This window comes from Pogonomyrmex barbatus, unplaced genomic scaffold (assembly GCF_055798465.1).
Source record: "Pogonomyrmex barbatus isolate J1 unplaced genomic scaffold, ASM5579846v1 scaffold13, whole genome shotgun sequence".
In the NCBI taxonomy this organism is placed as follows: Eukaryota; Metazoa; Arthropoda; class Insecta; order Hymenoptera; family Formicidae; genus Pogonomyrmex; species Pogonomyrmex barbatus.
In genome coordinates, this window is record NW_028297109.1 from 5,989,682 (window position 1) to 6,014,683 (window position 25,002).

The following is a 25,002-nucleotide window of genomic DNA, read 5'->3' on the forward strand; positions in this document are numbered from 1 at the left end:
AGAACTGGAAAGATGAATGAGATTCAACGCTACTTTCGGCTCTTATTCGACTCGGAAGCGACGTGCGAACGCGCGCCGGAATAAGGAAGTGTTTCTTCCTTCCCGCGCCGGTATATCGCGTCGGGGAACGATCATGTTGCTAGTCGCGAGGGGAGGGAGAGAGAGAGAGAGAGAGAGAGAGAGAGAGAGAGAGAGAGAGAGAGAGAGAGAAAGACAAGTGTGTGTAGCTAAGAGTCAGCGGCGCGGGAGAGGCGCGACGAGGGAGAGCCTCTTCATCTCCTGGGCGACGCGCGGCGCGAGAAGAACCCGCGGAAGAGCGAAGGGAAGGAGCCGGCGTGAGCGAGAGACGTCGGGAGAGCGACGAGGATGCTCTCGCCGCAAGGACGAAGATGGAGCGGCGAAGCGCCGCCGAGCTCGTGTCGTAGGCTCGACTTGTGTGCTCGCAGCCACAAACTACCCGACCACCACGCAGCACGGATCCACCACGAAACTGTAGTAGTCTCTCCTCCGTTGCTCACCCTGCCACGTGACGCTACTCCAGGACACGGTTCCCTTTTGTCCCCTGGCGATCCCTGCGATTTGACGCGCGCCAACTCTACCGGGGGGCTTTTGTTGGGGGACCGCCTCGAAACTCGAATTCTCAATCAGGAGAGCGGATTTTCGATACGTGAGAGGATCCCGGAAGGATGGAAAATTTCGAGGAGACTATAATTCTTTAAATTCAGTCTCTCATGCCACCGCTAATGTGTACCGTTGGAGCCTGAAGAGGAAGTCTTCTAAGAGGGTTCGTCTGGAGATGCTGACATTGAGCTCGCCGTGGCATTGCGTGACGGATTGGATAAAATAGCAAATAGAAGAGGTCGAATACGGAGCGACGCGCTTTGAGTTTCATTGGAGATTACCGTCGTATCACTGATGCCCGCCTCTTTCTAGCGAGAGAAGAAATACACGAGCGAAAGAAGAGAACATGCGACATTGATATCTTTCCACCAAGAACTAATATAAACGGAAGCAAGAAACGCTCGCGAAACGATTTATTTAAATGAGAATCGGCTTAAAAAAAATTTTACTACGTTTTAACATATTAAGATTAAGCTCCTTGGCCCATTTAAATTTATACAAACGAACGCGAAAGAAGAGAAAAGGTGCTGTCTCTCTCTCTCGAGAGCAAGTGGAGTATTAGGATTCAGTCATAAATCCGTGATAGAAACTTCGATTTTTGAACATAACTCCTTTTACGCGAGGAAAGTGTAAAGGTTTTATCACAATCCGATAATTGAAAAGTGCAAGATTGGTTCTTCAGTCTTGAACCTTAGAAACTGGCGTGGACATAAAGACGAGTACTTGAAGATTTCGCGATGTAAAGTAAATTTAATACTACGTGCGCATTAAGATACCGTCGATAATTAACTCATGTCGGGTGTTTAATTAATTGATCGAAAAATCGCGACGGGGAACTAATGAATTAAGTCCCAAAATTAACCGGCGTCTGCCGGCGCGTCTATTACAATGGTGATTCCGAGGAAAACCGCAACGGCTCGCGTCCATCATCGTTCCTGACAAACCATCATTCACGTGCTGCGAGGATCGTCGATCATCTGGCTGCAGTGTCTACGACAACCGATGAAGTTTATCGCATGGCCTGCCGTGTTCAGTTGACATTTAACAGGTTAGTGCTGTAGTTTTTTTTTTTTCAATGTTGCTTGTCGTTTTTTCAATCATTCATTCTTCAACATCGATTTATTGTACCGAAAATTGCAAGTTATTGAAATAAACAAATGTGTCTTGTGGTCAATTTTTATAAACGGAGATTTAAAATTATATCAAAGTATTTAAAATAGACTTACGAATTAATTTATTTATCAAATCGATTTTGCTATGGTAATTATTTCTTTAAATAAATTATTGATTTTTTTTATTTGATTTCAATAAGAAAATTATTTCCTGTTAAATATGTCTGTGTCAATTTATCTTTTTTAACAAAACCAATATATTGGAAAAAGCAATATGTTTGACTAAATTTATTGTTTACTAACGTAGTGCTAACAATTTATGTAACAATTAAACTTGCAATATTTAAAGAAACGATAAATTGGAGAGTTTTATATCTTTGCCCAATTCTTCGTATTATCATTTCGGCTGCTTGTTATTAAAGTTATACGAACTGCATGTATGACAAATTGCCGACCATAATTAAGACTTACCATCGTGCAACTTACTCTTGCAAAAGTTGACATGGGTTCGATCCAATTACGTATCGATTATGATTTATATCATATTGATACCAATTACGATATAAATCATTTTTTAATACCGCGGACTCATTCCATATCAATTAGCGAAATTTCGAGCATCGATCATTCGAGCATTCGAAACGACCATCTTCGATTTGGTTGAATCATTGGTCTCAATTCAAAGGTGAAACGTGAAAGAATATTTTCTCTCATATAATGTTTTTTCGTGTTTAGGAAGATTTTTATTAAACAAACATTTCTAAATATCAAAATTCAAAAATCAAACAATTAAATCGTTGCGTATTGACACAACTATTGTTTCTTTTATTCACATTTTAGACAGATTTTATAATAACATTATGCATGAATAAAATGTATTATACACAATTATACGCAATTATACACAATTTATACACAATTATATATTCAATAATACATAATTATACATGAAATTTTGTAATGATAAAAAGAAAAATTTATTTCACATTTCTAATTTGATTTTTATGATTTTTAATTTATTTTATGTTATTTAGATAAAAAAATAACAAATACATGAACGTGGAATGATTTTATATAATAAGACATTATTTTCATATAATGTGTTGCAAGAAGCATATATATTAACATAATCTTAATTTTTTCTTCGAATACTTAAATGATATTTAAATTTTATCTTTATTTTAAGATATCTAAAAAATCAGAAAATGTATTTTGATCATTAATTATGAAATTTATAATTTTGGTATCTTAAGTTTCAAAATTCTAGTTATCTCGAACTTAGTTATAATGACGTAAGTCAAATCACGTTAGTATAACTGTAATGCTTATTTATGACAAAATATGCACCAACTCTCTAAACATGGTATCTTATTCTTGAAAGATAAAGCGCTGCTACATTGTACTTTCGTTCATTTCGTATCTGGAAGGAAATAAATAATTTTTCCCAATGAAGTTGGGAAAACTAAATTAAAAAAGAAATTAATCCACTTTGATCATGTGTTTGTAAAATCATTATTAATCAAATATTAATCTAGATATCACATTGCGTATATCTTATTATTTTTTTTTTCTTTAATTCGAACATGAATAATTTTCTATACATTTCATTATGATTCTGAGTTATCATCACCGAAGTAGGCCAGTCCGACAAATTTTATTATCCTATTATTCTGATAATGATTTTTACGGTGAAAAAGGGAACGCTCAACGGACTCCGAGCAATTACATATCTCGATATTACATCGGCACCGTTAAAAAAATCTCGACTGTTATATATCGATACCGAACACCCGGGTGTCCCGATCTTCGGCTAATTAGCATTTCTCAAATTCGTCGTTAAAATAAATCCGTAATAACCGAAGAAGATTCACAGTGATGATGCATTTTTCGTGAATTCCGAGATTCTTTTGCCCTCATTTTCAGACGAGGGAGTGATCCGAGGATTACCTCCCTCGATACGCGATCTCTGATCTCGCGATGCGAGATAGAAAACGGCCTCGCAAGGTCGCGTAGAGACTCTGCTCTCGCTCTGTAGCCTGCACTCATCCGCTTTATTCCCGTAAAATAAGACGAGCGAGATTCCGATGCACTGCCGAGCCAGGCTGAGGTCCGATGTGCATAGAGAGGAGCAGGTCCGCTCTGCCTCGTCTAATAGAACAGATGGCCGTCTCGGCGCCACGCCCCGATGCTCCAGTTCCCTCGATCTTGGCCTCGTCTTGCTGCTCCCCTTGTTCGTTTTTCGTCTGTTCTTCCGACAGCTTCTTCAACGAGCGAGTCTTAAACTCGTTCGATGCGCCGCGCGAGGAGGATGCAATTATCGAGATCGAAAGTTTGATTAGTAGACCTTGCATTTATATTTCTTGCATATTCCACTCATTTCTCATTGAATCCTGTGTGGTACTACTAGTCTTACTGGTATTACTAGTTCGAATTGAGCTATTTATAGCATTATGCTAATTAACAATTAACAGTTTTTTTTTTGGAATGGAACAAAATAATGAAAAATAATTTATAATGTAAAATAATTTAGTTTATTATCATGATAATGATTTACGAGCATACAAAGTACAAAATGTAAATTCTATAATTTTAAATGGCTGCTATTTTACATCCAAGAATGTTAATTGCTTTGAAAAAAAAAAAAAAAATAATGACTATTGGTTAAAAACAGTCGATTACGCGATTTTTTATTTCTCTTGAATCCTAATCAAATTTTTGATTCTAATCAAATTTTTGATTTTTGATTTTTGATGAATTATTTTGCAACGTAAGTCATTAAAATTATTAGCTGCCACAGTTTCCGTTAATCCTGAGTTTTCGTTCATGTTCATTCTTTCATTTTCTCCAGCTATATTTTTTTCTACGCATATTCCCGTATTTTTTTTTAATACGACTGCATCACGTTTGAATGATTATTTCCCCGAAAATATAGAAATATCAATCGACATAATTAACGAAAGGATTTCTCATCAAGAATACCTTACGTGTTTCCCACATTGTTTCTCTTTGAGAATAAATCCCACCTTCATTCTGCAGAAAATGACGGAATCAAAACTGCGTAACGCATTTTATTATTAAAACACACAATAGAGAATACAACGCGAATAACTTACCAGAGTGGCTTCCGTATCATCTTACAAACCTGAACGCTAGGAACGTATCCTTGAATAGATTTCACGGTCTCTCGTGGGAACTCGTAGGAACGTAAAATCAGGAACAGCAATGCATCTCGATCTCCCTCGTTTTCGCCGACGCGATAGAGCACATCTCATATTTTCATGGTTTCGATTTTCTCACTTTGCGCTCGACTGGTTATATCGACGCGTTATTATCTGTAAGATTGTCTCGCGTCAGTCGCTACGAGAAAAATGAGCATCGCGAACTTAATACCTTAAGTGGAGCGAATCGATTATTCGAACTATTACTCTTGTATTTGTATTTGTAGCCGTCGTTTTTGCTGAAGAACTCGACTGAAACCAGTCTTGAGACACGACACGGTTTAATAATCAAATCTTCAAAGAATCGAATTTGATCGTTTGTTACGTCACATTTGCAATTACAAGTCAGTTGAGTTACTTTACAGATGAAATTTGCTTGAAACTTCGGCCTGACTTAGTTTCTCACGATTCAAGTATCGATTCTTGAAAGATAATGCATACGTAATAGTTTTATCTCACAACATTTTTTACGGAGATAAGAAAGGAACAATTGCTTGTGTAAAGACTTAACTTATGAAGAAATTTGTTATGTCTCAAAAAAAATGTGTAATTTTAATTAAAAGAAAAAAAAACAGATAATAATAATTAAAAAAATCTTTTATATATGATATCGAAACTAGCAACGACAACTTTACACGCACATACGCGCATGAAAAACATATATTAACCGTAATATTATTTTTGTAACCGTAATATTATTTTTGGCAACAATTTTGCGCGAAGTTATCTTTATTATTGCTGATTTCCATACGAAAGCTGCAAGTGATTGTTGAAAAAAGAAATAAGCATTGTAATCCGTACCATATAAGATATTTCATATCTTACGTCGTACGAATTTTCCAGACACCTATACCACAACGAGATGTCAAAAGCTCAAATGTTCGAACACAGATTTATTGCTCGTCAGCTTGGAAAAGGTGACAATACACGCGGATGTGAATGCTTTCACCGGCGCTGTATTCATAGAACATTGAAACAGGTTACCAGTTACTTAGCAATACACAAAAGAAAATATGAAGGAACTTCTCGAATCAAAAATTAATCATGATTTAGCTTTTTTTAACTTATTAGCCATTAGGCGTCAATATTTCTAAACATTTTCGCGTGTTACATTAAATTTTATATTTTACTATAAAAGAAAACATTATTTAACGTCATATTATATCTAATGACGGATTGTTTAAAATTATATTTGCCAATGCAACTTTACAACAAATTTGATTAATTACATTAGCCAACGATTTTAGCAATCCGTTATTGTAACATCATGCTTTCACATTTGTGTGAAAGAGATAACAATTAACAATCAAAACATTTAATTTAAAAGAATTATTCGTCAAAAAGAAATTAAGTAAGAAAATTTTAATTTTTACTATATAATTGAAGGATTAGTGTGTAAATATAAAATGTACGAGTACGAATTATTTCCTTTGTTCTATCACATCTTCGTCAGCTATTATATAAATATGCCAATATTTTTTCTCATATTAACGGTCTATCTGCTGTTCCACCGTTTTCTGTTCGTCAAAGTGACAAGTATACTCCGCTAAATGAAAGATCATTATCCCTCTCCATGCAAAACGATATCTGCCATTGCGTTCACCGTGTGTCTTACATCGTAATAATATATTTGGCGATATTATCGCGCGTGGTAATATCGATGTCTTCTTTAAGACGCGTCAGATGGTTCATATAAGGTACTACCACACCAAATCATATTCAACCGCAGGAGTTATGGCCTGAAAAAGAAGAAAAAAAATTGAGAAAGAATCCGACATAATATTCTACGGTTATTATTTATTCGACTTTTTGGTAGCCAATTTCGATGGCATTAAGTGCTCACTGCCGTACTTCGTCATCTCTTTCGCAGGGATCCGCACAGTCATTTAAGTTTAGCGAACCTGACTTGAGCTACAATACATTGCAAGAGACATACATTTATACATCATACATAGACAAACACGAATATTAGCGAATAATAGCGCAATAAAGGTCTGAGAAAAAGTAGAAGTAAGACATGATTTAATTTAAAAAATAATAATAAATAATTAAAGAGCAAGAATTAAATTTATGTGCTTTGCAAGATGGATCGGGATAGTGAACGATACTCATTTCTTATTTATGGTCTCTCTAATTAAAAAAAACTTACAATTAGTCACCTCGTTCATATTGATGCACATTTGATATCAAAAATAAGAAATAAATCCTTACCGAGCAATCTAAGTTTTTATATTATTAAGTTTTTATATTATTAATACAATTAAGTTTTAATAAGAAATATTTTTTTTTGCTTTGGAAAAAATATGAAGAATATAGCACATTGAATTATAGACCGGAATTACACTAGATTTGTATTAGTTATAGAATAATAAAATGCTTTTACTTGTATGAATGGAGAGTGTTACAATATTCTTCATCTCGTTTGTTCAACGACTTAATTACGTGCACGATATAATCGACGGAGGTTTAATGGCATCTTGCCACCTTGGAAGTTTAATGATCTATTATTAATATGTGAGAAATCGAAAGCACGGATATGTCATAACTTTATATAGGTTTTTGTTAACTTTAATAGAATTATATGTAATAAACTAATAAACTGTTAAAAATCGAAATAATTGTCAAGAATGAAGAACCGAATATCTTACAATATTCAAATTAATAATAGTTACATTTTTTGTTTCATTTAATAATAATTAAATTAAATTATTTAATTAATAATTAAATAATTATAAGATTATTTTATTACAGTTAAAATATTAAAAATTTTATATTATTTTGTGACTAATAATTTTTATAGAAAAATATTACGATATAAATATTACATTTTTATTGATCGCTATCCCAATTTGTGTTTAATAGTCTCTCCGAAAAAAATATTTTTACATATATATTATTAACATCGTATATAATAAAAATTGATTATTACATTATTGCTTTTTCATTTAGCTGAGAATCCATTCGATTTCTCTGTTGTATTTTAATGCTCTTAAAAAAATAGCTAATTAATCATGAAATTTCTCACGGTTTCTTCTTTAGCTTGAAAAATGAGAATAGCGGCTTCTCTTAGCCTTGACATATTCGAGGTTCGGTTATTACATATAATTCCGCTATTAAGATATATTGTGTGCAAGGAGGAAATTGGCAATTGGGTACTAGCAATAATCATTGGGCTAGCAATAATCATATAAATTGCTCCATTATTGCCGATTCGCGGAATTTCATTCACGGAATAATTTTAACACTACGATTATACGTAGCTGCACATAAAGTATAATCGCACGGAGATGAGCAGAAAAAAATCTCTATCCGCCCACGTGTTATTACGCGCCGGATTGGAAAAATTTACCGTACGGAATTAAAGATCGTATCGGCTGCCTTCGAAAACTCGATGATTGATTTCGTTAATTTGCACGATATCGAAACCCGAGTGTGCGTACGTGCCGGTCGCGGCGACCATCCAAGCAATTATGAAATTGTGATTAACGGTGAGTAATTACAAAGTTCGCTACTACAATGATGGATTAATTACCAGGGCGACGTTCTCTCTCTCTCTCTCTCTCTCTCTCTTTTCCCGAGTACCCTTATTTCTCCGAGTGCGCACGTTCTCTTGCGAGAATGAAAGTGCGTGTCGTTATGATATGCTATTAACCCCGACGCATCTTGCGAATCTTAATTTTACTTTTATTATACGCACCACGGTGTTTCATTGACATGGGCCGCGCGCATTATTTTACACGGAACGGCTAACGAGACGCTTTAATCAGGACGGTGCTCGCTCCAAAGAGCGTTGGAAAATACTTACAATACGCAAGAAAGAACTCTGCACAATCAAATCATACATTTGATAAAATCTAGTTTCAAAATCTACGAATCTACGAGATTAAAAATTTATATAAAAAAATTATAAAAATTCAAAGCTACATGAAAAATTAATATCATTTGCCTTTTCACAACGATGGCGGATTAAAGTAAAAAAATCACGACGGTAGTAAAAACAAATAAGTATTTAACAAAAATTCAATGCGATATTCGATAAACTAAAAATATTATAGCTATCTCAACGTTATTTATTATCACTTTACACAAAGGTCTACTCGAGGAAAGTACGGTAGGATTCGTAGATTGCGAACCCGCGCAATCTGTGAATCCTACCGTGGTTGCAACTTTCGCGCCGACTTTTTCCCATACCACCATCATTAGTTACCGAAGTACTCCGGCGTGGATTGATTAACTAGCGGCGATTAATTAATCACGACGGCCGAGTTCGTTCTATTCTGTGAGTCTGGCTGAGCGAGCGCGTGTGTGCGTTCGCCTACGGTAGCCGATAGGAAGAGCCTTGATAAATCAACGAGATTTTACGTGTCTGGGGCTATTAAAATGTAGCTACTACGGTGAAATGCACCGAGTTGCGCGTTGCTCGCTTAACGCGTGCTCGCCATATGGGGGTGTTAAGTCGCGGGGATTAGGGGCGCGCGGAAAAATCCCAATCAATATCGACGGAGCCCGGTGGCGTTCGGGAGAATAAGGGAAAAACAAGATTTTCAATTGGCGCCGCGTGCGATCAAAGAACTGTTAATTGCGTGGCTCTTTGTCGTGGCTGCAACATGTGCGGTGCGGCGTGCAGAATGCAAACTCGCGAAAGACTTACCGAAAGACGAAAAACGAAAAATCGGACGTGTGATTAACGATCGGGGATGATGAGCCCGGCGGCAGGGGCTAGTGAGATATCACTCGCGGTGTTTATCCGTAAAATACCGTCGATAAATTACGACGGTAGAAACTTGAAATAAATTATTAACATGAGAGCAAAATGATCAATGAGACATTCTCGTTTTTTTTTTTAATTATTTGTTTAATATATGGTACTTAATATATGGTACAAATGTACCATGTGTACAATACTTAGAACTTTTTAGAACACATGTTTTTTCTAGGAATTAATATTTGCAAGTTCAGCGTAACGATAGCGTAACGTGCCAGTATTTTTAATTGATGTCTATATTTTATTAAAAAGAGAAAAGGAAGAGAATAGAAATAAGAAGAAAGTAAATTAATTATATATCACGCTATTGGTATATAATTTTTATATATTATTTTATTTATTAAGCTTATAAGCTTACAATATAAGCTTACACAATTTCTTCTTCATAAATAAACTTTCTCAAGCTATCGTAAAATAGATAATAGACATCAAGACGGAAAAATATCACCACGTGTTCATTTTAATAACTTTGTTAATTATCATCTGTTCGATTCACTGACACGTTTTTTTTTCTCAGCTGATGATGATTTCCTTACTTACATGTAAATTCTTTATTCTGGAGCTCTCTCGACTGATTCGCTATCGTTCTCGCCGGAATCCCTTTCATTTTCTAGTCGACGTACACCGCACCTTCGTGTATCCGCCGTATAATAAAGCATGTACATTTACATCGGGATTGGACTAGTTGAAACGGAAAGTGTGCGCCTGTTAGCAGGTTTATTCGAGAAGGAGATGCGCAGAACGAACGATATTTTATGATCCTGTTATCTCGATCTACGCTACAGGCGGCGGAAATGAATCACGTTGCTACGAATAGTTTATCAGAATGTATTTTTCACATGTGTATTTAAAAAATGAGGTATTTTATGTCCCTTTATCCATTTTAACAAAAAAATTATTCATAAATTATTCATAAATGTATACGAAGCTTTTATTATATAGTTATTCATTCATTTTTGGTACGTATTTATTAAGAAATGTGAATGAGAAAAAAATTATTATTCATTTTATTTTCACATTTACGAAATTTATGTTATCTTGAATAATATTCATTTTGACAAGCGAGGAAGAGCTCTGTTAAAAAGTCGAGGAATCGGGCGCATTAATACGAACGTCACGGCGCGATGATCAATACGAACACGCACAGATATGTTTTTTTTCTATATGGCACACACGGCAGTGGATACATTATTCCGGCATAGCAACGTACTTTGTAGTTCGTTGTTATTTATTATGCGATACTTAGAATGCCCTCATTATCTCGATCAGCGGCTACTAGTAGTAGTCTTCGTCGTAATTAACTACAAATAAATTTAACTTGTGTGCTGAAATTCTACGAAAAAAAAAAACGCGAGTCTTCTTTATTTATGGGTGTAATATAGGGTTTTCTCGTTCCAAATATCTATCGAAAGCCGGATGTGAATAGTAAAGACTGTATAAATAAAAGTTTGATCTAAAGTTGCATTAAGCAAGAGTTTATTTTTTTTTTTCTAAAAAATGTATTAACAAATTTTCTTCACAAATTTTTATATATATTTTATTTTTATGTACATTATGTATTTCAGAATATATAAAATATATATAAAAATTTATGAAGAAAATTTGCTAATATCTATTATTTTATATATATTTTAAAAATTTAATATATATATATATATATATACATACATACATATATTAAATTAAATATATATTTTATATATTCTCAAATACATAATGTACATAAAAATAAAATATATGTAAAAATTTGTGAAGAAAATTTGTTAATACATTTAAAAAAAAAATAAACTTTTGCTTAATGCAACTTTAGATCAAACTATTTATACAGTCTTTACTTATATATGTATATATATATATATATATATATACATATAATATACATACATAATATGTATAATATACATACATACATTAAATTTTTAAAATATATATAAAATAATAGATATTGGCAAATTTTCTTCATACATTTTTATATATATTTTATATATTTTTATATATATACATATATATATATATATTAAAATTCTATCGTTTTTTTCCGAAGTTTAGGAAATTTTCGACAGGGTAACCAAATCGATAATTACGATCGAAAGTGAATAAGAAAAGCGGGAATAATAGCAAGATGAAGTTATTCGGGCGGAGATACGCATCGACAAAAGGAAGGTTATTAAATTCAGAACGATAAGATGTACCAAAAAAATAAAATCATCTCGTTTTTTGTTCTCTTCTCTCTTTCTCTCTTTTTCTGTGCGAAAAGAGCCGCAGCTTTAATAAGGCGCGGAGCGTGAATAATGCGGATGCAACCGCGTTAGAATTAATATATACGCAAAGGAAGCGTCATGGCCACGTGGGCAGGGCATAAATATTAATTAATGAATCATTATTACGTTGATGTAGTGAGTTTCACTATGGTTCGATGAGTCTACACGCGCACCACTGCTGCCTGGCGTGGCTCGATCGCTGATATAATAAAGCGTTAATATCAGCGAAAAGGAAATTTAATTGCGCTCGTGTCAGAGACATCAGTTCATTTACACCGTAATTACTTTTGACGTTACAGATACGTTTTTGTTATGCCTGTAAAACCAACGGAAAATAACTTATTTATAACATTGAGTATTTATTATACTAATTAATTAATTTCTAGCGTTTGATATTAACTAAATTAATTATTTACTTAGTATTAAATATCGTTAACTACCGTATTTTTATTGAGTATAAAAATGCCATAGAAATAATTAGATAATAATTACATAATATATTGCATTATTAAAAATTATTTTTCAAGCGAGAAATCGCGCAGAGGAAGATCTGTTAAAAATGTTCGGTCGGTTTCTTTATGTCCCGAAGTATCTTTCTATTGTTGAAATCTATCGCTTAACCAGCGGCCAATATTTCTTGCTAAACAATGATATCCAGCAGATATCCGTTATGTCCATTCTACCATGCAACTTCATCGGCCGATCATTGTTTCGTTGATTGAATGAAGGAGCGGGACATCTCTTTGGCATATATTATTGGTTACACGGTACCACTTCCTACAGTTGCAGTTTTGAGGCCGCTGATGTCAAATAATTTAACGTACACAGCTGGGGGTAGTAATTGAGAGGTACATAAGGTCTAAGATCGTATACTCGTGAGCCGACCAATTTGTCACGTATCACGTACCGTACCAGTGATGCACAATTTTCTTCCTGCAATCAATTGTTAAATTGCACTTTATTGACCAGCAGTGACATAAAGATCAAGCGATTATCTATTACATCGTCTTGGCAGCCAGATGGAATGGACTGATCAATTTGAAGTGATATCCCGACCGGAATGCTTCAAATAGCAACGTTACGTTACAATATTTATTTGAAATAAAACAGAATAATTTTTTTCCGTTTTTTATTTTTGTAATTTAATATTTCAGGATTTTTTATTTTTATTTTTATTTTCTCTTTGCGTTAATCAGAAAAAGAGACAATTTTTTTTTTTTATCAGAGTGTGATGCGAGTTGTGCATCACTGTGCGGAGAGATCCGTTTTCTTGGAATACGCATCCTTTACGTAAGACGTCAATGAAACGGACGTGCTAGCAAGCGCAACGCCCCTGAAAAGATACAGGTGACTGCTCGAAGAGGAGTACGTACTCTTCACGCGTGCATAAATTACCGAATGAATCCGGTCTTTACCGCGATTCATATAGTTTACCGTTGCTTCAAGTACACTTGCACTTGCGTATAAAAAACAAAAAGTTATAAATATCTAAACGTCTGATATAATTTAATAAAATAAATCATTCAATCATCCTTTACTATTTGCCACTATTTTATCAATAAAAATCATTATATATTAATAACAAATTATATGTTCGATAATGTGTTCTTCTCTCGATGAAAAAAATGTATGCATAATGAAAAACATACAAAACATTGCAAAATATCAATTTTAAGCAATTTTTTATCCTCTATGTAGAGAAAAAAAAAACAGTTTTGCTAGAGTACCTAAAAATTTGGTTACAAATTTAAAAATAATTTTGCTGGTCCAAAATTATTCTCTGCAACATGATAATAATATTGCAAAAATGTTTAATACTCTCAGCAATCAAGCCTGAATGTTTTACACAGTTATTGTGATGATTACAAAATTATTTTCAGCAAAAAAACTGTCTACTTTCCACGTATGTGAAATACCATTAAGTTTATAAATACGAGTTTTATGACGTTAAATGTAGAATAAAGTTGTATGATTTCAACAACGAGGGAAGAAAATATTATAAGACGGTTCATGATGCGTAAACGGCAAATTCCTCGCCTCTGAACGCGCCGCCAGCATAATTTCCGTACCGTTGTAGGTAGTATCCGACTGAAAAGTGCAGACTTCCGCGGTGTCCATAAGTTAGATTTAACCATTTCTTGCCTTTACGGAATGTCACGCATGCTGCCGGTCATTCGGAACATCGCGATGCGCTACCGCAACTCCGAGCACCTGTTACGGAGGATTCTAATAAATATTCAAAAAAAAAAGCTCTCTCGAACGTACGGACGATGTCGTCCACGTCGAGAAAGGAGAAAATCCACTAATTATCCTCTGTCGTCTAAATGTTTAATGTTCGCCTCAAAACTTTAAGGTTTAAATTAGCAACGTCACTTTTGTCGCATTTGTCACTTATTAAGCAATAGATTATTCTTGTCGCGTCTACTTTACATTGTTGATTGTATTAAATTAACATTTTTATAAAGAAACATGACAGATATACATAAACAACGACATTCGATCAATTTTACATCGATTCAAGAAAGTTTCGCGAGTAACTTCCGCTCGCTGCTGCTTCGATCATTAACATAATAAATAATAGAAGTCATACATATTTAATGTAATAAGAGAGATTCTATATAAACATCTCTGATAAATTGTCGTATAAATTCCGATTAAAAAATAAACAGTTACCCGACGGCGTAACCGACCATATGGCACTTCATGGAGAGGAAAAAAAATCGCATGATCTAACCACGTTATTCCACACGAGTTATCGCAATCTTTCAACCGGAGGCTTCAATCGGACATTCGGAAAAAAGGAAAAAGAAAAAAACAACAAAATTACAGCAGCGAGTAACAGCAAACGTGTCCGATCAAGCGTGTTTATTTATCCATTAGTATTGAAACGAGCTCGTAGAATAAAGGGAATATATTAACCCCTCCCGGTATTGTTTCGCGTTTGACGTGTGTCGTTAATCAGAGTACAGAGTCTTGCCGTTGTAGAGATCGTTGTCGGCTTTTAGTGGATCTTTCGCACGATGGATCGCACGAGCGCGCTTCGGGCGCATAGATATCTCCTCATTTCGCGACGACGCGAGCCACGTTGATTATCATTTTAACGACCAGTGCTGCAGGACATTCCACGCGAATCACGCGTATAATTAGTACGTCGGGATGACGCAGGCGAGACGATAGACTCGCCGTTCGAATGACGAATCCGCTTTTGCATCGATTAATATCGCATTTATAATTAAACTTATCCATTATTTCGCTCGCAGCAGTTTCACGTGGCGAAATAAATTGATCGTGTATCATCGCCGTTAACGGATTCTATTTCATCATTCGAGATAATGTAGTCTATATTTTATATATCGGGTTCGAATGATTTTTAGTGAATATGCGGAGTCGTCCGTTTGGTCAAGCGAAACGTCGTTGTCGTTTTAGTAAAGCGACAATGTTATCACATTTTTACAGGCACGCACGAACGGAGGAAAACATATTGTAAAAGAGAAGAACAGAAAAAGAGAGAAGAAGATGGAAGAATACGATTTATATGTACATAATTTGTGTCATTTTTAATCTTTTATATGTGAAAGAACCGAAAAGGATAAAAAGAAAAGAATTGGTGAAGAGAAAAATGTATCATGTAAAGAATAATATATACTTTTTCATGATAAATTGTTTTTTTCAAACTAAAATCGATAGGATTCAATAGATTGAAAAATAGATAAAAAAGTAAAGGGTCTTATAAACGCAAACGGGATGTAAAATATACTAACTAATTAAATAACAAAATATAAAAAAAACAAATGTTTCGGCTAAAATCTAAAGGTTATCTTCAGTGTTGACAAGAACTATCTCATTCTTAAAGGTTTCTTCTTAAATTAACATCTCGCTGGTGACATTTTCGCGATCAAAGAGTGAAGTGTTTTTTTTTTTTAACTTGACGAAAATTTATGGCCTACCGCTTGTCCCAAAAATGGCGTGTTTAAATCGCGCTCTTTTCTTGTTAGGTGCTACATCTACTTGACTTCTCGTTCGCGTTCCAAAGAATCTTCCTCGACATCTGCACAAAGTCACAAGTGACGGTGCTTTTGACTCATGTATATAAGCACAATTAACTTTGTCTTTCTTCATCGCATACAATGCAGACACTAATTTCGTTGATTGCGCGAGGATACACCACGATATAAATCATGCGGTTCTCGATGTCGTTCACCGTTTTAATGATCATTTTTTAGAATCTCAAGCGAATTCCTAAGATTCGGGAACCTCGTTAACAAGTAGCATTCCGATTATTATCGAATAAAAAGCGCCGAACGGCGTGGGCAAGCTTGCATGAAAATAAAAGTCGTCTTTTAAATTAGATGACGGCTTTTTTGATGCGCAATGGATTATGAATTTAAATGAGAAGAAAAGGCTTAATGGTGAATACGTGATACGCTCGATCTCTAATCCATCTCATTTACGTTTGAGGCTTATGCTTAAGATTTCTACAGCTGATTAGTAAATGATCATTAATACAGATTTCAACTCGTGTCTTTAATAACTGAAATGGATTTTTAAATTTCTTTGTTCTGTAAAATTCTATAACTATTCAATGATGTTATTAATTTTATTTCTAACTGTTAAATTCTACTACAGCTCTAATATCTATTAAAAAAAATTTTAAAGAAGAAAGATATGAAATTAATCAACTTTGAGCCATTAAATTTTAGAAATTATGTATTAGGTATAAATGACATTTAATTATTCATACATTATTTTTGTATACAGTTCTCTGTTTACTTTCTATAAATTTTGAATTATTATTGTATAGAATTTTTATTTAGTTTTTACGAGATTTTTATTTAGCAAAAAATTTATATCTGACTAAAATCAGCCTTACTGAAAACAGGAAGAGAATTGGTTATAAGTTTGGGACATATTGTGAGGACTACGAAACGTGTAATGCCATTTTAATTAATGCATTAACATGAATGTGAAAATTGCAATCGGTATAAAAGAATTCTTTTATTCAAGTTTCTGTGTTTGTTTGTTGAAGATTTATATCGTGATAAAACCTCGAGATTTCAGATTTCTTCATCCTTATTAATTTGTAATATAGTAATCGTAAAACTATGTCGTGTATCAAAGAGGCATCGACAACAATAAATCGTAACATTTCTAATAAATTCCGTAATTTAATATTAATGACTACACAAAATTTATAACAAGACTTAGGAATGAATATTTATTATAAAATATTTATTAACGGAAAAGATTTTAATAATTTTAATATTTTAATATTAAGAATTAATATAGTTTTCAGCTGTATAATCTTATTTTATATTTAATAAATGAATGGTTCATTAATTAAATAAATTTTTTTAAAAGTTGTGATGATAATTCGTTTTATATTTTATTAATTTGTTATACGATTTGTCTTGAAATTTCATTTAAACAAATTTTTCATGTCTTACATAAATTGAATAACATTTTTCTAATAGTGCAATTACTTAATAACTTTTGTCTTTTAATCTTTTAGGAAAAATAGTTAATGAAAAAAATATAACAAATTCCCAGAAAAATTTCCTCAAAACAATCTTTTTCGTTCTTTCTGTTTTTAATGCATTACTTTTTTACGTACCTCATATATATGCTAATATAGTTTCTAAGATATTTATTGACGTTCATCACGCCGATATAAACTGTCGCTATAATAAGTGGCGGAGATCGCTTAATTCGGCCGCTCGGAAATTACTCCTCGTACGTACCTACAGTGTAGGGAAGGGTGTATTAGCTATTCAGCGAATATGATCGGGACTATTACGTAAATCGTTACGCGACGGGGTGAGGGAGGGAGGGGGGGAGGCGCGAGGGGGGGTATAGGTAATCGCTCACTCAATTAGCCCCGTGATAAACTCCTCACCATCGCGCTTGCGAGCGGCGGCTCATTATCGATTGGTACCAAAATTCATTCGGGGCCGTCGTTTATGCTCGCCTGTCGGTTAAAAAATTCTTAATGTCCCGGGTGCTTACAGGGTCCTTTACACCGCTCTTTATAACCGTATCAGTCGCGGCGCGCGACTTACTCGTTGCCCCGGGCGGTCCAACCTCCGGTAAACGAGGGGACCAGCTCTAAGCGGCTCGGATTATCTGCTAACTGAAGAGAAATATCTTCTTCAAAGGCCGCTGCCTCGTTACGCGCTCATCAGTCGCAGATACGTATCGTGCATACAATCTCATTACAGCCCGCGCTGCGGGAATTATGCGCGGCCTCTCGGAATGATTCGATAAGATCGTGCTCCCCGACTTCTGACAACGCAATTTCGACATGTGCAGCTTAATGAACGTTCGGCTGGTAGCAGATGGTAAATAAGCCTCCCCGTTTCTTCTTTCTCAAAGCGGCTAATAGGAAACCTGGCGAAGTGCCGCCTGCATAATCGAACGGTTAATTCTATAATTCCGCCGTTACTTCGTTAATGTCGCATTGTGTTGAAGCAACATTAGTGTATTGCGCCAATTGATCCTCTTGTCTCATTTTTAAACGTACGAATCGCGCTCGGCGCGTAAGATAGGATTGTGCTCCTTCCTCAGTCTGAGAGGATTCAAGAGTTTTACTTCCCTCGTGCCCCCTCGACATGCCGCGATCATAAATCACACGAGAGAAAATTTCGAAAATGGTACATTAATTAAAATACAAAGTCATTGATTTTTTTTAGAAGGATTATTTATCTGGCTGATGAACTGTATATTTCTGAACAAAGTAAAGTTATACTTCCGAGATTAAATTGTAATTAAATTGTAATTAAATTTGTAATATCAGATGCCGGTCACGTAATACTCGGGGTCGGAATGAAATTCGGGTACGAAAATTCCCTGTAATCCGCGGTTTATCTCGGCGAATTCATGACCGGATGCAGCCGGTATCAATCATCCCGGCTGGTGCATCATTTCGACGGAATCCAAAAAGAGGCAAGCACAAAACGCATCTTCGATCACGAATGAAAGTTCGGCTCGCGCAACGCGTTGTTTACCAGCGTTGCCGCCTACGTGCGTGTGATGAATTGTACACATCCGTTGCTGTGTTCCGAGGCCTTCTTCCATCCTATGTATCGTGGATGCATCTCGTATAATGACACCAAACAACCGCGAATGCGTTAACCCCGAACGCGGAACAGCCGCCGCTATTGGCCGATCGAAAAGCGGTTCGGCATTGGGCCCGAACCAATCAGGAAGTTACTTCGATGAATCGTGATCGACGATGCAAAAGAACCTCCGATCTCGAAAACGGGACGCACGATCGAGCGTGGAGAGGACAGCAATGAAGAAAGCGAGCACGGAGTGATTTAATGATCACTTCTGTAATATTAATGGAACAGCTTTTTGATTAACGGATTATTTTAAAAGGTTGTAAAAAAATCGCGATAATTCTTCTCTGGATATCTGTAGAGCGCTCGAATATTATAAATTGCATCGAGACATGAATATAGATTAATGGAGAAGCTATATCGAATTTTTATTACTAATTTAAAAATTTCACGACAGACTGGAAATTATTATAATTGTAAAGATTGAGAACGCAAACTCACAATATCTTGAAATTAACGTCACTCTTAAAATTTCGCACTACAAAATTCTATCTACTTCGCGTGATTTCTTTAACTTATTTAACACCATAAATATTTCTTTTTCATTAAAGGCAATAAATAACGCCGCGTATAAAACAATTGATAACATACAACGTGACGAGTAGTTTAAATGCAAATTTAAAACGAATCTTAAACAAGTTAACATCAGATTAAAAAGAAATTTTTTTCATACTTCGAGATATCTTATCCTATTAAAGTATAAACGAGATCTCTCGATTAATGAAATCTCTGGTCGTGTTTATAAGTGACACGATGCTTTTACTACATCTTACTCGCACGCTCCACTTTATACGTTCTCGCATAAGCGCAAGTAAACTGTTACTTTCATCGTGCTACTCGCCCGAGTCGCTTTCATGAGCTATGATTTACGGCTAATAGACGGACCGCTCGCTCGGACGACGGGGCAAAACAAATGCCTCGACCGCACTGCGTGGACGCGCCGTGGATGCGCCGAGGATGCACCGAGGATGCAAATCGTCGACGACGTGGAACCTTGGAAAGAATAAACGCACGAGAAGCACCGGATCTCCCTGGGCGGTTTCTCGACCCGGGAGGGAAACGTCCGACCGAGAGTTATGCAAACGTTCTCCGAGTCATTTTCCGGTTACGCATGCTTGCGTGGCACGCATGACAATTCGAGCGGATGTCTACTTAGCGCAATAACAGGTGTATTTTGCACATACCGAGAGAGAGAGAGAGAGAGAGAGAGAGAGAGAGAGAGAGAGAGAGAGAGAGAGAGAAACAGAGATTCCTACCATATAGTTTATGGTTCTGTCCATTATCGGCATTGGGCTTTTTCAAGCCTCGAGTAGCAGGTATATGCTCGCGAACGAAATATGATCATTTTGATGCTTGCCTCGCTTTTGAAATTGAGTTGCGTCAATATCCAGATTATCTATTTCGCATTAATAATTAGCTATTTTCTTTCTAAAATCAAACCTTTATGAAAAGGTAATAATTTTAATTTGAATATAATTCTGCTAATTTGCATTTGTAAAATATCTTCAGTGTCAAAAGTGACACTGTAATCATAGTTATCATTTCATATCAGGAAATATTCTTCTACGTGATGAATGAAGATAAGCGATAAGAATCATATTGAGAGCAAAAAATAATCTGAATACGTTGCATAAATAATAGACGAGTTTCAATTATTTTACGATTTTTATTATCGCTCGAAGATTATGGGCTGGACCTCTATATCGTGCCCAAAAGAATTACTAGGATGAAGTTCTTACAAGTTCTACAGCTCCCTATGGAAACCGACAAGATTAGTATAATTTTCGTGCGTCGGCATAGCTAAGAGATCGATCGCACGCGTTGCATATGCCTTCGTGAGAAGATATTTCCGATCCGAGCACGCGCCCTCGAGGGGTTGACGAGTATTTCCATAACGCGCCCGTTGGTATCGTCGTCGTCGATTGCGGATAATTGGTCGCGGATGCGCTGAGAGAAGGAGAGAGAGAGAGAGAGAGAAAGAGACAGAGAGAGAGAGAGAGAGAGATAGGACAAGAGGCCTCTACTTTGTGTTTCCGTAAGGTACTCGTAGATTTTTGTCGGCGGAATTGCGGATAATAATCGGCAGTGTGGCGGACCGATGTTGCGGTCCACGCGTCTTTTCCCCTACACGAGGTAGGAACAAGCGATTGCGGAAATTTTGCATTTGCTGAATTATGGATAATCAAGCTATCTCCTCCGTTAAAAGCCGTTCCGGCCTTTTGCCATCTGCGCTAATTTGACCGACTCCGAATGGGGATAATCAGCGACGCGGAAAACTGACTTTTCGTTTGATCTTTGCTTGAGCGCATTATGTAATTCGGTCGTGCGACACGCGAAAAACATTCGCGAGAACATAAGCGCGAAATCAAAAGATGTAATCAATAACACGCAATGCCAAAATGCGAATTGGTATCTGTAAGTGATCTTTCGATGACTTTTCGCGCACGCTTCTACACTAAAAAAAAAATCTTTCTTCTTTATTAAAAATCAACTTGGTAACTTGAATCTTTCTTTATTTAATTAATATTTAAGTCCTGTTTTTTAATAAATGTTGGTCTTTATGCATTTGATGTGTTACATAAATGAAACATGCAAAATCAAACGTTTTTAAGCATATAAAAAAATAACATAAATAATATCTGATTTTTCTGATTGAAGAATTAGGTTTATTTTAGATACTGTATTTATAATCTGAAACTGTGCTAGTAACGCGGTGCAGTATAGAAAATTTTAGACTAATCATTTCAGGTGTGAAATCTCCACGCCGCTGTTAAACTTGACCTTTATCAAGGCCTCATATATATCTTCGCCATATATGTATCTGCTTCACGGTTACGGATTGAAGGATAAAATCCTCGTCGACACAGTTAGATCCAGACCCGCGGCGGAACATTCGTTTGATCAGCGTATCCATAGCCGGATGGAATAATAATTGGCGGTGGAGGTTCGCATTATTCACTTTCATCGGCGCTTCCAGCTACGCTGCGTGCCGCGATCGATTCACAACGCAAATCGAACCGTTCGCCTCGTGAACAGTCGTGCAAATATTTTTCAAGTTCAAGTGCCACACGTACTGCTGATGGGTCCCTCGATTTTTTTCCGTCTCTTCACTCCACCTCCATTCGGACCACCTCCTCCCGACGATTTCTTCTTATTCCCCGAAGTGCCCACGGTGCTCACGATATCAGTCTTCTTGTTTTTTCGAGAGCAGAAGAAAGAGGGGATCAAACAAATACACTTGTCTTGTTTTATCTTATGAGATAAATCGTCGAAATCAGCAACAGTTTTTTTTTTTTTTTTTTTTTAGATATTTTTACAGGAATTTCTTTTTAGTACAAAGTTAACCGTTATTTAATTTGAATTAAATATTTTTAATATTGGAATAATTAAAACCCTTCGCTCTTTCTAACTTTAACCGCAGTGTATGAAATTGGAACATAGTGGACAGCTCGAAACATTCTGTTTCCGTTGAACAACAAGGCATTCCTGAAATCTCTGTCTCATTAAAATACTTGCGTTGACACAAGTTAAGTTCACCATGACTCGACGAGAATCCGAGGGGATTAAAATAATTCGTCAAAAAAACCATTCGCTAGTTCAGATTCTAATGGTTGAATAATTCTACTTTAATTTAATAATTTTATTTTTATCAAAGAAACAAGAAAATTCGAAACTTAATAATTGAGCCTTTTAATTATGTGCTTTTTATCCTAGTTTTAAAAAGTTTCATTTTTATCCTCGGTCTTATTTGATCTTCTTCTATTCGTAAAACATAAATGCAAATCGCTCTATCACGAACCAGCTAAAGAGTTCTATGAACTTTGTTTAATTATGCTTATCTAATCATTCTCCCAATAGACTGTGATATAACTTTGAGAAAAGAAAATTGTTCGTTAGCCATGTTATGATAATCATTATATCAGTACGATCGGATGTCGTCGTCAACTCCCGCTTTTCGAATATCTTGTTTCTTTCCCTAACACGATAATATGTTATCAACAGTTTATCGGTCGTAACGATATTTAGATGACTCTATTGAATTAATGATCGCACTGACTTTCCTTCGGACTTATCTTATACGTCGCCAGCTCAATCCGAAAAACATGATTATCGCATCGGGTCGCATGTGAGGAACGAAGCTATGTGTAAGTCGAAGGTTCTGGTCGACCATAAATTTCCTGGCTCGTAAAAGTCTGGGTCACAACGGTCAGGTATGTCTTAATCGAACCCTTTGAGAGAGTCGAATTACGAGCGAGGCAATTTCACGGGAAAGTGAAATAACTATTGAACGAATCGAGACGGCGCCTCTTTAAAATTTAAATACCGACATCCTTGTTAGGGATAGTTGTTTTTAGAATTCATTTCACGAAAATTAAACATGCCTCGTTTAAATTCGATATTTGTTATAATACTAAGTACCTTATAGAAGAATATGTTCATTAATCGCGATAATAAAAAAAATCATACCGGCTTGGCTTTATTTTGATTTTTAACCTTTTAATTTAATTTAATTTAATTTAATTTTAATTTTAATTAATTTTAATTAAATTTAATTTTACTTAAGTTAATTTAATTTTAATTTTCTCTGCAATTGTTCTAATTATACTGAAACCCAATGTTTTTGTCTTCTTTCACTTTCCGATCAAAATATAATGTCCGACATATTCGAGCTGTAGGCATGGCGACAATATCGGCCACCATACGGATTCTATATCGAGGGCTATTAACACAGGACAGGAGAAGCGTAATAACGCCTCTTAGAAAAAAAATTCGCACCAGGGCATGTCTCCCCGGCCGCGAGTTATCGTGACGATTGTGTATGTTTCTCATCATCATCAACATCACTCCGCAACATATATAATAACATGTGCCGTTGCATTTTTTAACGATCCTTTTTATCCGACGAATTGACCCTTACTTTACATGCAACCGCCGCCATTAAATTGCCGCTATCCGGATGATAACCACCTTTTCGTGCCCGATTCCGTGCGAGTTTTGACACCTTCCAATAAAAACACGCGGGAAGGGATACTCAATGAGATAAATGATTTTAATTGGGCAATTTAAGTCGATAAAGGATACAGAAAAAGGATGCGGTAGAAAGAAAACGGTATTCAACGAAGGGTTGAAAAAGGGAATGACGACTCTTGCTATTCTCTGTCGTCTGAATCATATAATTTGATTATAAGTAATATTAAAAATGAATTTAGGGCACCTGTAAACAAGATCCGGTGAAATTCTTGTGAAAACTTGTGAAGATGCGATTTAAATTTCGTTAAAAAGTCACTCAAATCGGATTGCTGTTTCAATGTAATTTCATATTTCTCTTTTGACTGCATGTTATGCTTGTATATTATTATTTTATATTTTAATTTGAATATTAATGAGACATATTGAAATTTTGGACGATCTTTATTAATTCATCCTGTCGCATTTGTATAACGCGTATATTATTTTTTGACACGTGTGAGAAATTTAATTTGATAACATGACGCGCACGAGAGTCTCGTTTAAAATCCTGAAATATTATTTTTTGTAAATCTTAATATAAATCTCCTCTAAAAAATAAATTATATATATTTTTTGCATCGTTAAATGTCAATAATCTCACATGATTCGGGAATCGTCTACGCAAGACACATATAATATATATATTTCTGTCATTCCCATGACTTCTACTTACCCGCATTTCCTATGCGAAATTCAAATTCCTACGGAAATGATTATTACATGATATACGCATGCATCGTATATATTTGTCGTACGGTACTCTGTATCAAGAATATCAAACGTTTAATTTTCTTAAGCTCGCGACGATATTTCGAATATATTTGTCTTTGCGTCATTGTAGCTATTTGTCACGGATCTTCGCGTAGAATTCCTTAAAAGTCCAATTTTTATTGCATTAAT

General features: G+C 35.4%; 1 protein-coding gene across 2 annotated transcripts in view; it reads left to right on the forward strand.

Moving 5' to 3' along the window:
* The first annotated feature begins 239 nt into the window (after window positions 1-239).
* sha (shavenoid) overlaps window positions 240-25,002 on the forward strand; it is an 82,200-nt gene continuing 57,437 nt past the window's right edge. The window contains exon 1 of one of the 2 annotated variants that reach the window (XM_011643092.3): window positions 240-1,669. The gene's annotated coding sequence lies outside the window, so the exon portion shown is untranslated. The remainder of the gene's footprint in view (window positions 1,670-25,002) is intronic. The other variant, XM_089072435.1, reaches the window with a different exon arrangement.